Raw genomic sequence first — 14,229 nt, forward strand, 5'->3', positions numbered from 1 at the left:
CCCAGCCGGACTACCTGGCTTCCTTCAGTCTGATGACTCAGCTCCGCAGTGTTCTGAGATGTCTAGTTTTGGTAAATACAGCAGGATGTCGGGCCCCTTTGCTTGGTATTCACAGAAAGGACCTCAATGGAGGATTGCCTGGGATGTATGAGAGCACTGTCTCTCGGTCTCATTAATTTCTAAGATTCTTAGCTCCGGAGGATGTGGCCGTCTCGATTTTGTGTGCTTGTTGCCCTGAAATGCAGCTGTGCTGCCACACCGACAGATCACAGTGATAAGTAAGGCAGCCAGCACACTCCCCTCCTTCCAGTCAGTCACGGGAGCACAGAGACCCAGACGAACACCAGGACAGCAGCCCCACTGGTTTCCTCGACACGAGCTTCACCACAAAGCTCCAGTGAAATATCCTCTTGACGTGTCAGTTTTGTTTCCAATGCTGAGCACTCCTTGAAGGGATACAACGTCATGTCTAATATTTTCCTAATAAACTTAAAAGGGTTTGTTTAAAATTAAACCCTTGCATAATGAATTGGGAACTGTGAAGATCAAGGAGGAGATAAAAAATTAAAGATGTGAAATTTCTGTATTTGTTTTAAAGTCATTCTCTGTATTCGACAAATACATAGTGATGCCTGCTTCGTGCCAGGCACTCACTCAGCAGTCCATGGCGAGGGAGACAGCCAAGGTGTGCCTCCACCTCAACCTGCAGTCTGTGAGGGAGACAGGCAATAGGCAAATACAAAATGTGTAAAATGCATAAAATTTAACTGTAATGTGCTCCCAAGGACATAAACAGGGAGTTAAAATAGAGAACCACCGGTGAGCTAGACTGCAGATAAAACAATCAGGAAGGTCGTTTCCGAAAAGGTGACGTTAAAGCTGAAACCTGACTTAGGAACATGAGTGAGACATACCAGGTTTTTGGTGAGAAGGGCGAGTGAGACTTTAGAAGCTGAGAGAAACCCAGAGACGTGGGGTGAGGTGAGCAAGGAAGGGCTGTGGCGTAGACAGACTGAGAAGACCACGCGAGGCCTTACTGAGGCGCTGGGAAATCTGCGTAATGATATAAAACCGATGAAGGAGGGACATGGACTTACTCTAGCATTTTTTAAAGGCTGCCATGTTTAAATAGGTAAATCTCAAATGACCCTAATCATCATGAGATTGCATTCAGTTTATATGGTGCTCTTCTCTTACATGTAGCATATGATATATGCTCTTATAATCATGGGAAAGAGGGAAGACCTTGTGGATGCTGATGGCTTGGGATACAGTTACTGACGTGGACAGAAGCGGGCCAACCCAAATGTACCGTATTTTTCGGACTGTAAGACTCACTTTCCCCCCCACCCCAAATTTGGAAGGAATAACGGTTGTTAATGCTGCTGTTGAGTTCTGTTTACATTTACATTAGGGAAATGTTGTGTTATTTATGTTATTAAATATTTTATCACATTTTTTGCTTCAAAATTTTTTCCTATTTTTCTCTTAAAACCTAGGTGCGTCTTATGGGCTGAAAAATACAGTACTTTAGGGGTGGAGCCAATGGAAACCGCACATTAATTAAATGAAAGGGTTGAGGGAAAGACTGAAAAAATGACTACAAATTTACTAATACGATATTATAGTCTACAATTTCTTAACCAGGTCTGCCCCCAATGAAGCTTGTATCTCTAGGTTTCTTTGCTATACATTTTTACATTACAGATTAACTAACATTTTACGGTATTTGCTAGCCATCATACTAATGGCATCCATATGCTTAAAGTCTTGATGATATCAAACTATTCAAACTTCCTTTCACTTTCCATTCAAATCTCCATTTATATTATGCAAATATTAATAAGGCAGAGGTTTTTTTTATTAATTTAAGGACTTTGTACACAAGATATGTTGCCCATCATTTAGATATAAATCCTATCAGGGAAATATCTATTATAGACAAAGTAATACACAATGGAAGTAGTTTATTTATTTAGTCAACTCACTAAAGAGATTTTTTAAAATTTATTCTTTCAACTTGTGGGTCTATTTCAGCTCCAAAACAAAAATAAATTTAGAAAAAAAGACAGTTGGAAAGTGAAAAAATCATGATTTTTCTTCTATTTTATGTTAATTTTCTTCATCATTTCATTTACTAAAATACAAGCAATTTCTGGTGTGAAAGAGTATTTTATTAAATGCTTTTAGCCACAGTAGCTGTTTTCATTGCAATTTTATTGACAAAAAATCATTTTAGATAGGCCTGTGGTTGTTACACATTTAACGCAGTCCTTCTCAGATATCAATGTGCAGATAAATCATCCGCGGGTGGTGTGAAGATGCACATAGAGTCATTCAGGAGACCTGGACTGGGGCCTGAGATTCTGCATTTTCACAAGCTCCCCTCTAATACCAATGCTGCCAGCCCTCAGAATACACTTTAGTAGCAAGAAGTACTCTAGTAATGACATTTCATCTAAATATGATTATGGTATTATACATTATAATAGTTCCATACAATTCATAATGCTCTGGGGCAATGAGAAGTAAACAAGGTAAGATCTCCTGCTGGAGCAAAGAAAAAGGCAAGTGTTTGATCTCTATTTTTGATGCTAATATGAGAGGCCCAATGTTAACCATGCAGGGAGGCTAGCTATTTTTTTTAATTCTATGAATTACAAAAATCTTTAAAACCTCTTTAGCCCTCTTTCTTGATTTCCCATCTACAGAAAGCCAAATGGCGGTGTTTACAAAATGACCTTCCTTGGTTCTAAAACATTCCTCTTTTCCCCTTGTTTACAGTGCTCATTAGCCTCCTAATAGGAACCTGCATTTCCCTCTAGTGTTATATTTTAAAATATGCATTTGAGACTTTACATAGGAATGCTGAAAACTGGGAAAGACACACACAAGACTTGAAATATATGAGACACCAAGGAATGTAAACGGTTGAGAACTCTGATGCAATCCACCAGTGTTGCATTCAGGGGAGTCAAAAATTAAATGAGGTTCTAGAAAGACAGAAAATGAACACCTTCTCTCCCCTCTGAGATGTGAGTAGTTAGTGTGGTAGGGACAACAAGAGGTACATAACTGAAAATACTACAATATTGGGACCTACAAAATCCCTGCGAAGTTCTGCTTCTCTCATTTAACATGGAGTCAGGGCACATAGAGTGTATTTTATGTTGTCCAGAAAGAAGTCATGATTGCCAATAAACCCTCCTAAGGATGTGCTGCTCAAAGACGCCTCTGTTTTCTTCGGGTTACCACAGACCTGGAGACCCCACAGACATGGGAAAGCAGGACAGGTTCCGCGAAACGTGATCTACTTATGTTATTTCTAACTAGGAAAGGTCTTAAATAAATAGTCGGACATGCATTCAATACAATTCACAAAGAAAATTAAGTCCAATCATATCAAAACTATGACTGCCCTGTTTAAATACGCAAACCTCAAATAACCCTAATAATCATCATGAGACTGCATTCAGTTATATGGAGCTCGTATATGCAGTTAATTCATTCTGCCAAGACCTTGGCAATAGTTTTATTTAAGACCACCTATTCCACGGAGCATGCTTAGCTTCTATTCATTGAAATGTTTAACTGCTACAAACTGGTCTTAAATTTTTACAGCTATCGCTGGTCCTTCTGTGTTTCCTCGTCTGGGATGTTGTCATCTCCGTCTAGCACAGCACGAGACGCAAGCACTGCAAGCACTTGGGTATTTTCAAGATTTTTCAGGAAAGTTATTCTGCATTCATAACTGGTCTGAAGTGTGTAAAGAAATGTTCAGATGTCAAACTTCTGAAACTTAGCATATATCTAAACCATCTGTCCCTTAAATAACATCCATAGTCCCCTGTTAAGAAAATCCAGTCCAGTTGGACTTCCGGCAAGATGGAGGAATAGGTGGACGCACCGTACCTCCTCGTACAACCAAGATTAGAAAACCAATAATTTACAACAATAATTTACTATCAGAATAACACCCAGATCCGGCAGAGGATTTATCTGAATGGAAGTCGGGCAGCCAAGAAGTTGAAGTAGACGCGTTCATCCGGACTGGTAGGAGCAAATGAGCCGGTGGGCGCGGGGCTGGCTCGGTCGGCGGCGCGCGGAGGTCGGGGGAAGGTTTGGCTCGAAATCGGCACAAAAGCCATTGGGCGCACAAGAAGGCAGCGGTGATCCCTGAGTACGCAAGCTGCGGCTGGCAGACCCAGAGGGGCAGCGATTGTGGACCAGGGCAGAACTCACGGCCCAGAAGCCCAGACAAGGGTCTGAGTCCAGGGGAACGGAACTACCGCCATTGTTTTCTCCCGCCCCGCTCCCGCTCCCGCCCCACCCCCACATATAACGTCACAATCTAGCGACTGGGGTGCCCAGCCCCGGTGAGCACCTAAGGCTCCGCCCCCCACCGTAACAAGAGCAGCCAGACCGGAAAAAAAAAAAGGAGAGACAGGGGAAAAAAAAAAAAACCATGTTTTCAACAGAGCAGATCAGTCCCCCAGGACTCATCCTTTTGAGCGACCAAGAATTAGCCAATCTATCAGATGCGCAGTTCAAAACACTGGTGATCAGAAAGCTCACGGAACTGGTTGATTTTGGACGAAATTTAGATGAAAGAATGCAGATTACCATAAAACAGATGCAGGAAGACACGCGGAGGAGAGCCAATAGTGAAAGGAAAGATTATCAGTCTCAAAACAATACAGTGGACCAGAAGGAAGATAGAATCAACCAAGAAGGAAAGCATGATGAAATAAGAATTCAAAAAATTGAGGAAAAGATTAAGAGCATCCAAGACACCTTTAAACGTTCCAATATCCGAATTATAGGGGTACCAGAATCGGAAGGGGAAAAGCAACAGATTGAGCATGTATTTGAACAAATAATAAAGGAGAACTTCCCCAATCTGGCAAAGGGAACAGTCTTCCAAGAAATCCAAGAAGCTCAGAGAGCCCCAAAGAAGTTGGACCCAAGAAGAAACACACCAAGGCACATCATAATTACATTAGCCAAGGTAAAAACGAAGGAGAGAATCCTAGAAGCAGCAAGAGGTAAGGGGACAGTCACCTACAAAGGAGTTCCCATCAGACTGTCAGCTGATTTCTCCAAAGAGACCTTACAGGCAAGAAGGGGCTGGAAAGAAATATTCCAAGTCATGAAAGACAAGGACCTACATCCCAGATTGCTCTATCCAGCAAAGCTCTCATTTAGAATGGAAGGGCAGATAAAGTGCTTCTCAGATAAGGTCAAGTTAAAGGAGTTCATCATCACCAAGCCCTTATTTTATGAAATGCTAAAGGGACTTATCTAAGAAAAGAAGATAAAGAAAAGACATGTATAGTAAAAGGACAGCAAACTCACAATTATTAACAACCACACCTAAAGCAAAACCAAAAGAAACTAAGTAAACAATTAGAACAGGAACAGAACCACAGAAATGGAGGGCACATGGAGGGTTAGCAGCAGGGGGTGGGAGGAGGAGAGAGGGGGAAAAGGTATAGAGAATAAGTAGCATAGAATGTAGGTTGAAAATAGATAGGGGGAGGGCAAGAATAGTACGGGAAATGTAGAAACTAAAGAACTCATAAGTATGACACATGGACATGAACTAAAGGGGGAAATGTGGGTGGGAGGGGGGTACAGGGTGGAGGGGAGAGAAGGGGGAAAATGGGACAACTGTAATAACATAATCAATAAAATATATTTAAAAAAAAAACAAAAAAACAAAAAAAAAAGAAAATCCAGTCCAGCTGCCAAAGACCCAACACCTCTCAAGTCCCATCTGACACACTTACATTTTACAGAGACAGTTGGATGTACACTTTCTATCTGTTTCCCAAATTATATTACTAGGTGATAGTGTTATCCTACTGTTCACACTGGTCATTTCCATTGCCCTAATACTCCCAGTTTACTCTTCCTGTGCTTCTGTGTCTTCTACAAGCCTTTTTAGTGTGAGCATTTCTCAGAGTTCCAACCTGTGGTGTCTCTTGCATTTATATACTCTTAAGTTTCTCACTAATTAATATACATGGCCATCTATAACTGTCATCTACATGCTGGTAAGTTACAAATCTATTGCCTCCAGTGCAGGCCTCAATGTTCTACTGGAATTTTCCACTCAATGCCCTGCAAGCATCACCTGAACCCCTCTTCACCACCTTCCTCTTGGCTCCCTACCCACAAACCCGATTCTCCTCTATGGTTCTTGATCTCCATGAATTGTGCTACAAGCCACCTAGCCGCCTAAGCCAAGAAACTTGTCTTCGTTCTTTCCTCTTCTCCTTCCCTATAGTCATGAACCTAGTCACATAAATCAATCTCCTAAACACCTGTAGGATCTGTCCTCTTTCTCCTGTTATCATTGCTCTCCCTCAGATTCTCAACACTTGAGAACTGAATTACACCACCAGCCTAAGTGACCTTAGGCTATCTTTCCACCACGTAGCTAGAGTGATCTTTCTAAAACACAGACCTTATCATGGGGCTCCACCACCTAAAATATGGAGGTGACTACCCATCACTTTCATATGCAGCCTCAAGTTCTTTGCCTGACCCTTCAGAATCTGACCCCTACATATGTCTCTAACCCAACAACCCCATATGAACCCCACCCTCCAACTTAGGGGAGCTTTTTTTAAGTCTCCTGAAGCGCCATGCACTCTCCATTCCTGGACTCTTATCCTGCAGTTCTTCCTCTTGGAAAGCATTTTCACTGCTCATCTACCTGATCAAGCCCAGTCAATCTCCCCTGATGCCCCACGGCTCACTTAGCTCCTAAGTATGCATGTTCCTAGAGCGTGTACAGATGATCGCATACCTTTGTCTCACTCTGGCCTCTCTCGCTCTGAATGTTGGCTTTCCTGAGAGTTGCCTCCTCTCTACTCTGAGCTCCTTGAGGGGAAGAACGATGTCTTATTCAACATCATATTCCCAGAAACTGACATCACATCCAGCATATAGTTAGCACTTAAAAGCAAATAGGTGATTAAATGAATAAATGAATGAGTGAATGAACAACTACAGGCTGTGACTTTTGCAAAACTGCTGTGAAATTTTTTCAACTGTTATCCCAAGGATGTGTGTGTTAAATTACTGGCTGAAATGAATTCAAAATACCAATTTTCTCTGCCGACAAATATGAAAGCTGTTTTCAGCCATAATATAAATTATGTAATTCAACATGTTTCCTTTTTTGTCTTAACTGCCAGAAAGCTTAAAGATAAATTTGGTGTTCGGTAGTAGCAATTAGACCATCTCAAGTCCCTGGTCATTTCTATCACATTTGCTCTCACAGGTGGTCTATTTCTCTCCTAAATTCTTCTATGATACCTGATATTTTCCTAAATTATCCTATTATAAATGATTATAATATTTGTAAGTAGGTGGGGGATGGTGCCAAAACCTAGTCCTCCAGAATACTTGTTTCTTCCCCGCTAGGTCCCAGGCATGAACCAGCCACAACAAAGGTAGAGTCTGGGCTCTGTGTGAGCCACACAGACTTGCAGCAACCTATCCGAACCCCTGAGCATTTTGGTCAGTCTGGCTCTGCAGCTACACATGTCAATTTGATCGCCCCACTCACATAAAACTGATTGAATATTATAGCCGCTAGTACAATTCATCTGCAATAATAAAGTTCCACTCATGCTTGGAATATGGTCACATTTTTACTAATTATAAACCAGGGGCCATAGCCATAAGTTTCATTTCCTGACATGTAGTATTTTCAATGTTAGCTGTCACGGCAAGTGGACGTATTTAGCAGACAATAACAAATGTGATTCAAGAGCAGTGATTCGCAATCTTGGCTACACAGTAGAGTCTCCTGGAGGTATCTTTGGAAATACTTATGCCAGATCCTCAATCAAAACAGAATTCTGAGGCTGTGGGATGGGGCCCAGCATCATCTTTTCAAGCACCCCGAGTGATCTAACGTGCATGGAGGCCTGGAGGTCACTGATGTGGGGCCTGACAGAGGGGTCAGGGCTGGAGATTAAGATTTGTCATCTTTCTCTGGACAGGGAATTGCCTGATAATACTACCTCATAATAAAGTGAAAATAATTCTACCTTTTAAAAATCAAACTGTTTATTTATCCCCATTAAATGAAACTGGTTATAAAACTTGAATTAAAAGGGGGAAATTAGAAGTGATGACTCATTTTTAAAAGGATTGTCTGTCTTTATAAAGGATTCATTTAAGCATTTCTTCAAGTCCCAGGTAGTGATTTAATTGATTTGTAGACTTATCTCAGTTACTAATTACTCTTGTGACCTTTGCAAAGTCACCCGAATCTCTCTAGACTTCACTTCTCATGTGTAAACGGAGAGAACTGGATTAAAGAAGCACTTTCTCAACTCACACTGTTTCACAGAGGCGACCCAGTGTTGTGACCTCAGGTGGATGGATGGGTGCCCGAGGGCACAGTCTCTGGAGCTGGGCTGCCTGGGTTTGAGGCCTGGATCCACGCGTCACCTTACCTTGGGCAGGTTAAATAACCTGACTGTAACGTGGCATTAACAACACTGTATACCACACAGCGTTGTGAGATTAAGTGAAGTTATATAAAAGTAACTAGAATATTTCCAAGCACATAATAAAAACTATTATACTAGCATTAGTTATTATTCCTATTACTAATACCATACTCTTGAAAAAAGTCAGGACCTTGAGTGTGCTAATGCGCTGGTGAACCTCTCAGAAGGGGCCACATCAGGTGGCATTTCAAAAATATACTGACCCAGTTAACCCATGGCTGCAGGAGAGCACGCACTGGGGACAACCAAACAACATGACCGCCATGTCCCTTTAAGCTCTAGTATGGTACAGGTCATCTCAATGTCTTAGAGACTCAGACAACTATGTGCACGGGCCAAATCCAGCTTACCACCTGCTTTTGCAAATAAAGTCTTCATGAGAGACTGCCATGCTCATTTGGTTACGTGTGGTCCATATCTGCTTCCACATTACAGCAAAAGGGTGACGAGCTACAACTGGGAAAGCATGTGGCCCACAAAGCCTAAAACACACACTTTCCAACCCCTCATAGAACAAGCCTGCCCATCCCTGCTTTAGATGTGTGATGTACGAGGAAGCCTAGTACAGAGCTCTTCCCCAGAGTAACTTGATCATCAAAGACAAATTTTGTTTCATGAGTGGGCATTTCTATTCCAACAACCCAGATGGCTGGAGGGACACAGGAAATCGTCATCAGTGTGGGCTGCAAAGAGAGACTGGCTGTGGGGACGGGAGGTTTTCAATAACATGGGCTGAAAGGATGAACGGTGAGCATCGCAGGGGGAGAGCCGTTGACGGGAAAAACAGAAAGCAAATGGGAAAACAAAGTGACCTGAAAGCCTTGACCCTCGTTCAAGACGCTGATGTGGAATGGACGCTCTCTCCAATCACCTCCTGAAAAGCCTACTTGCCCTCCCAAAAATGTGAGGTCCCCTTTACAATTACTACTATTAATCAAATATAACACTTGAAATTTTGTTTTGTTATGACATTTGATTCTCACAGGATAGGTATTATTATCCTAATTTCATAGATGAATTAACCAAGGCATGCGGAGTTTAACCAACTTCCCCATAATCAATGGTTGACTGAGCTTGTAGACAAGCCTAGTTTTATCCATCTCAGATTTTCCATTATGCCTTTATGGCAGTTTTGCAGTTCCAGAACTTCTCCTAAATGCAGAGAAATGCTACATGAAATTTGGAGCAGGATTTCTTATGCACTGTGCAAGGTAACTGTTTATCGTTGGGCAAAGCTTTACTATTTCTACCCAACTAATCATCTAGCGCTGTCTACAAGTTTAGCTCTTGGGTGGCGGAGGGGGGTAGACAGGCGAGGTGATGTGAGAAATCCGCCTGTGTCCTGCACAGATAGCAACACTGATGGAATTTATCTCACCGAGAGAGATAAAGAAGGAAATTCATTCAATATGAATAGAAACACAGGAAGCTACTGAAGAACAGACAAAAATGCACTATTTGAAATGGCAGCTGCAAACCTTATCTCTTATATTCCATTGCGACAAAGACTAGTCTAATCAGCTTTTCTTAGCCAAATGTGAATTGGAAGAAACATAATTTAGTGTTTAGAAAATATGCCTAATTTACCACCAAAGCTACACACTTTGTCTTTGAAGTAAGGAATCCTACGTCAGCTTTTTAAAATGATGGTGATTAAGTAGACTACAATATACATCCAATGTTCTTTTCCTTTCATTATTCGTGGCACCCTGATGAGACGTAATTACGCTTTGGCGAGTTTTCCCGTTAGATGTGATTGGGAGCACTTATCTGAGACTCTCAGCAGGGAGCTGACTTGACAACTCAAAGAGAACACCTGTCTCTGTCCATGTGAAGGAGGCTTCCCTTTGCCTCTGCTGAGCAATGTGCAGCGTCTCTGCACCAGAACTATTGAGGGATGCATTAATGGACTGCCTTCTCCACTCAGCCAACAGAATTAGGCATCAAATGGTGCACCTTTATATTCAAATAAGGTCATGAATATTAAAAAACACAAAAGAGAAGAAGGGCAGCAGGAGTGCTTAGCTACACTGACGGCCACTCGTGCCAACACACCTGCAATAAGGATGTCCCTCAGCTGCTCAGGTGCTTTAAAAAAAATCTCATAATTTGGGGATTCTGTTATCTTTTTTGAATAGGTCAAAGGGAATCTCCAGAAAATAGTGGGTATGTTTGATTGTTTCCCGCACACACTGTGTGTGTGAAAATTCTATCCACCTGCTTCTCACTGATATTAAAAGTAGGCGGCTGGCATGACACTTAGGACTCACAAAAGGATGGTCCTGTGGCTTTATTGAAACACTAAATAATTTCATTTTCTGCCTTTAGGATCTAGGAAGCTTCAAATATGCTTGCCAGGGGCTTTATTTATTCCTTTTATACTGCTATTACTTTGGCTTTCCACCATGTTTTAACAAACATCAAAAAGCACTTTCACAAATACAGCCATTTGGGCTCATTGCATTCTCGAGATGAACATCAACAAGGAAAATCAGTACAGTGCCAGAGATCTAAAATGCGATTTAGGTGGAGCTATTGAAAATCAGTTGGTGGACTTCAAAGAAATTTGTCTTTCTTTGTCTATCCTTTACCATCCCTCTTTGTTTGATTTTACTAATTTTCTGGTAGGCTCTGTTCAAGGGAAATGCTGTAACAGGTTACTTTGGTCGTTTATCTTTGTAACACATTATAATTTTTGTGCCCTATCAACTTTTAAAAGTATTTGCGAGGCATGAACTTTTAAAATCTTTCTACTAAAACATAATATACATTAAAAATACAATAAATGTGCTCATCCGTGAATATTTTACAAGCTGGACACATCCATATAGCCGGAAACCAAATATCCAGAAACAGAACTTCTCCCCCTCCTCCTTTCTCGTCATTGCAAGGACAACCACTATCTGGACTTACGACACACAGGTTCATTCTGCCTGTTTCGGAGGTCCCCGAATTTCTGTTATCCTGCTTAATCTACAAGCAGAAACAGAGGCATGGATACATGGTGCGATTTGTATAATGCCATGTAAGTCTTGAAGAACAAAGTCTAGACATTTCAACTAATATGATTCCCACAGCATTGCCTGTTATCTCTGAAAGTCTTCCTAATAACCAGTGAAAAGAGAAATCCATAAGATAAGCCTGCGTTTTTTTGCATATTAAAGTAATTTCTGACAGCTTTAATCCTAAGAATTAAAGGATGCTCCCCCTGAAAGTCTTTGTTCAAACTATGCCTTTGATAACTGTTTCCGCTGATCTCTCAGAGCTCCTCGTCTAGGGAGGAGATTAAATTCAGGAAGAGGCAGTAAGAGATACAGGACAATCTTCCAGCTGGTTTCTTTCCACTCAAGCCATAGCACTCAACTGTAGCTGATACTGTATTAGTCAGCATTCTCCGTAAAAACAGAACTAATAGGATGTGTATATAGATTTTTTAAAAAGACTTACTTTATAGTGGCTCATGGAATGATGGAGGCTGGCAAATCCAAACTCCTCAGGGTAGGCTGGCAGGCTAAAGATCCACAGGGGAGCCAATATGCAGTTCAAGTCCAAAGGCCAGCTACTGGCAAAATTTCATCTTCCTCAAGGGGGTTCAGTCTTTCTCTGTTGAGGCCTTCAAGTGATTGGATGAGGCCCACCCATGTTATCGAGGTAATATCCTTTACCAAAGACTACCGATCTAAATACAAATCTCATCTTAAAAAAATACCTTCGCAGAAACACCTAGAATAATGACTGGTCAAACACAGGTTGACACATGAGATTGACAATCACGGATATGTATCACACGCTGCCTCTAGAGGCCCTCCTACTCTTATCTTGTTTAATTTATATATTACTAATAAAATGTGCAGGTATTAATGCCCCATCATTCCAAATGGACAGTAAGCTTCAGGGGGTCAGGGAGGTTTTCCTGAACTTCTTTAGTCCTCTACTGTCCTGAACTCAGAACTAACTATATTTGCAGATCAAGCAGTGGATTTTTAAAGTGTCGATTTTACCATTTTCTGCATAGGCCATGCAATTCTAATAGTGTATAAAAGCACAGACGGCTGAAAATTATTTCAGGACCACAAAGCAGAAACTAAAATAATAATAATTTAACTTTCTATGCTACTGAAACTCTTCTTGATTGCATGAAATACAAAACAGGTTTTGATTTGCCATACTTGAAGTCCAACAGCAATTCGAAGATTCCTTCAGAGTTTTACAAAGTCTGCCAAGTTTATTACAATGTGACCTAGATTCTAACTTCTTTGTTTCCCCAGCAACTGAAGGTAGAAGTCTCTTACTGCCCATAATTGCATGACTTCACTTCCTGGTTAAAGTTTAAGAACAAAGCAAAGCGAAATATTTGGCTTATAGTTTGATAACTGCCTACTGAGTTGCAGATATTAAAACCAACTTCTGCTTAGTTCGAATCCTGTAAGCCAACAGGATTTTTTTAAGGTTCCTGAAGTCTGGGACACTTTTCCTGTTTCCAGAATCCCTTACTCTGCTTGTATAAGAGTTTCTTGGCACTATCCAAGGTTATACAGATTGTTTGGTTTATTCAGTTTGGTTGTGTGCATGTGTGTGTGTGTACATGTGCATACATACAAGCAAAAACACACCTACACACTGTGTGGACACTGGAGCCAATCTAGAATTTTGAAAATTCCAGGAACCTGGTAATCCCAGCAGCAATATTTTACTGTGAAAGGAAAGCAGGATTGGCCTCCACCGATAGGTGTTTCAGGGCCTGAACGTGTATTATTATACCGCATACACACTGTCCAAAGTAGCTAGAAGAGTGCAAAATGGCCATTAAGTCTGTAAAAGCTACTCATGTATAGCTTCTGTGATGAAGGAAAAGCCAACCAAAAGGCCTCTTCAGTAATTCTGGACTATGTGCTCAGCACCCCGGGAATTCAATTAGGTTGTAAGGGTACGAAAGGTAAATAAAATGAGCTTCCTAAAAATCAAAAACTCACAAAACAGGGACAATAATGCTCAAATAATATTTGAGAGGTTAAAGTCACAATTTATTTTCAAATTGACAAAACAGAATGACTTCAATAATAATAATAATTTAAGATCTAAGGACCTAAATTCAAAAGAAATATGGAACTTGATGAGGATGTTTCTTGTTAGGCTCTAGATCCCCCTAAAGCAGATCATTAGGGGGTTGACATGGGTAAACCTCTTTGGGCTGGTATTTCTATTGAAATATTTTTTTATGGCTGATATTTATTTTTTTCCCTTTTTTAAATTTTTGTATTGTTGTTCAATTACAGTTGTCCCCATTTTCCCCCTACTACTCTCCCCTGCCCCACCCACCTCCCACATTCAATCCCCCACATTGTCTTTGTCCATGGGTCCTTTACACATGTTCCTGACTTGACTCTTCTGATAAAGCTAAAAAACAAAAAAAAAACTACTAAAAAAAAGTGAAGAGAAAAAAACTGGGCATTCACTAATTCGAAAATTATTTTTAAGTTACAAATACATAAATTTATGACATTAAAATTAACTACAATGTCATAAAACAGGAATGAGCTTAGTCCTTAGTGTTTTTAAGAGTTTCTATCACTGGATATTTTTAGGTTTTTGACCCCAAAATGCCATATGAGGGTTCAACTAAGATCTATTTTTTCTGCAATATTGGGAAAGGAAATGTTCAGAGCAAATACAGAAATCTACTAACATCAAAAAG

At 40.7% G+C, this 14,229-nt stretch overlaps 1 protein-coding gene across 3 annotated transcripts in view; it reads right to left on the minus strand.

Moving 5' to 3' along the window:
• The window catches only part of EPM2A (EPM2A glucan phosphatase, laforin), an 83,144-nt gene that overhangs the window by 18,974 nt on the left and 49,941 nt on the right, over positions 1-14,229 (minus strand). The gene's annotated exons all lie outside the window — the stretch shown is intronic.

The sequence above is a fragment of the Phyllostomus discolor genome, chromosome 4 (assembly GCF_004126475.2).
Source record: "Phyllostomus discolor isolate MPI-MPIP mPhyDis1 chromosome 4, mPhyDis1.pri.v3, whole genome shotgun sequence".
In the NCBI taxonomy this organism is placed as follows: Eukaryota; Metazoa; Chordata; class Mammalia; order Chiroptera; family Phyllostomidae; genus Phyllostomus; species Phyllostomus discolor.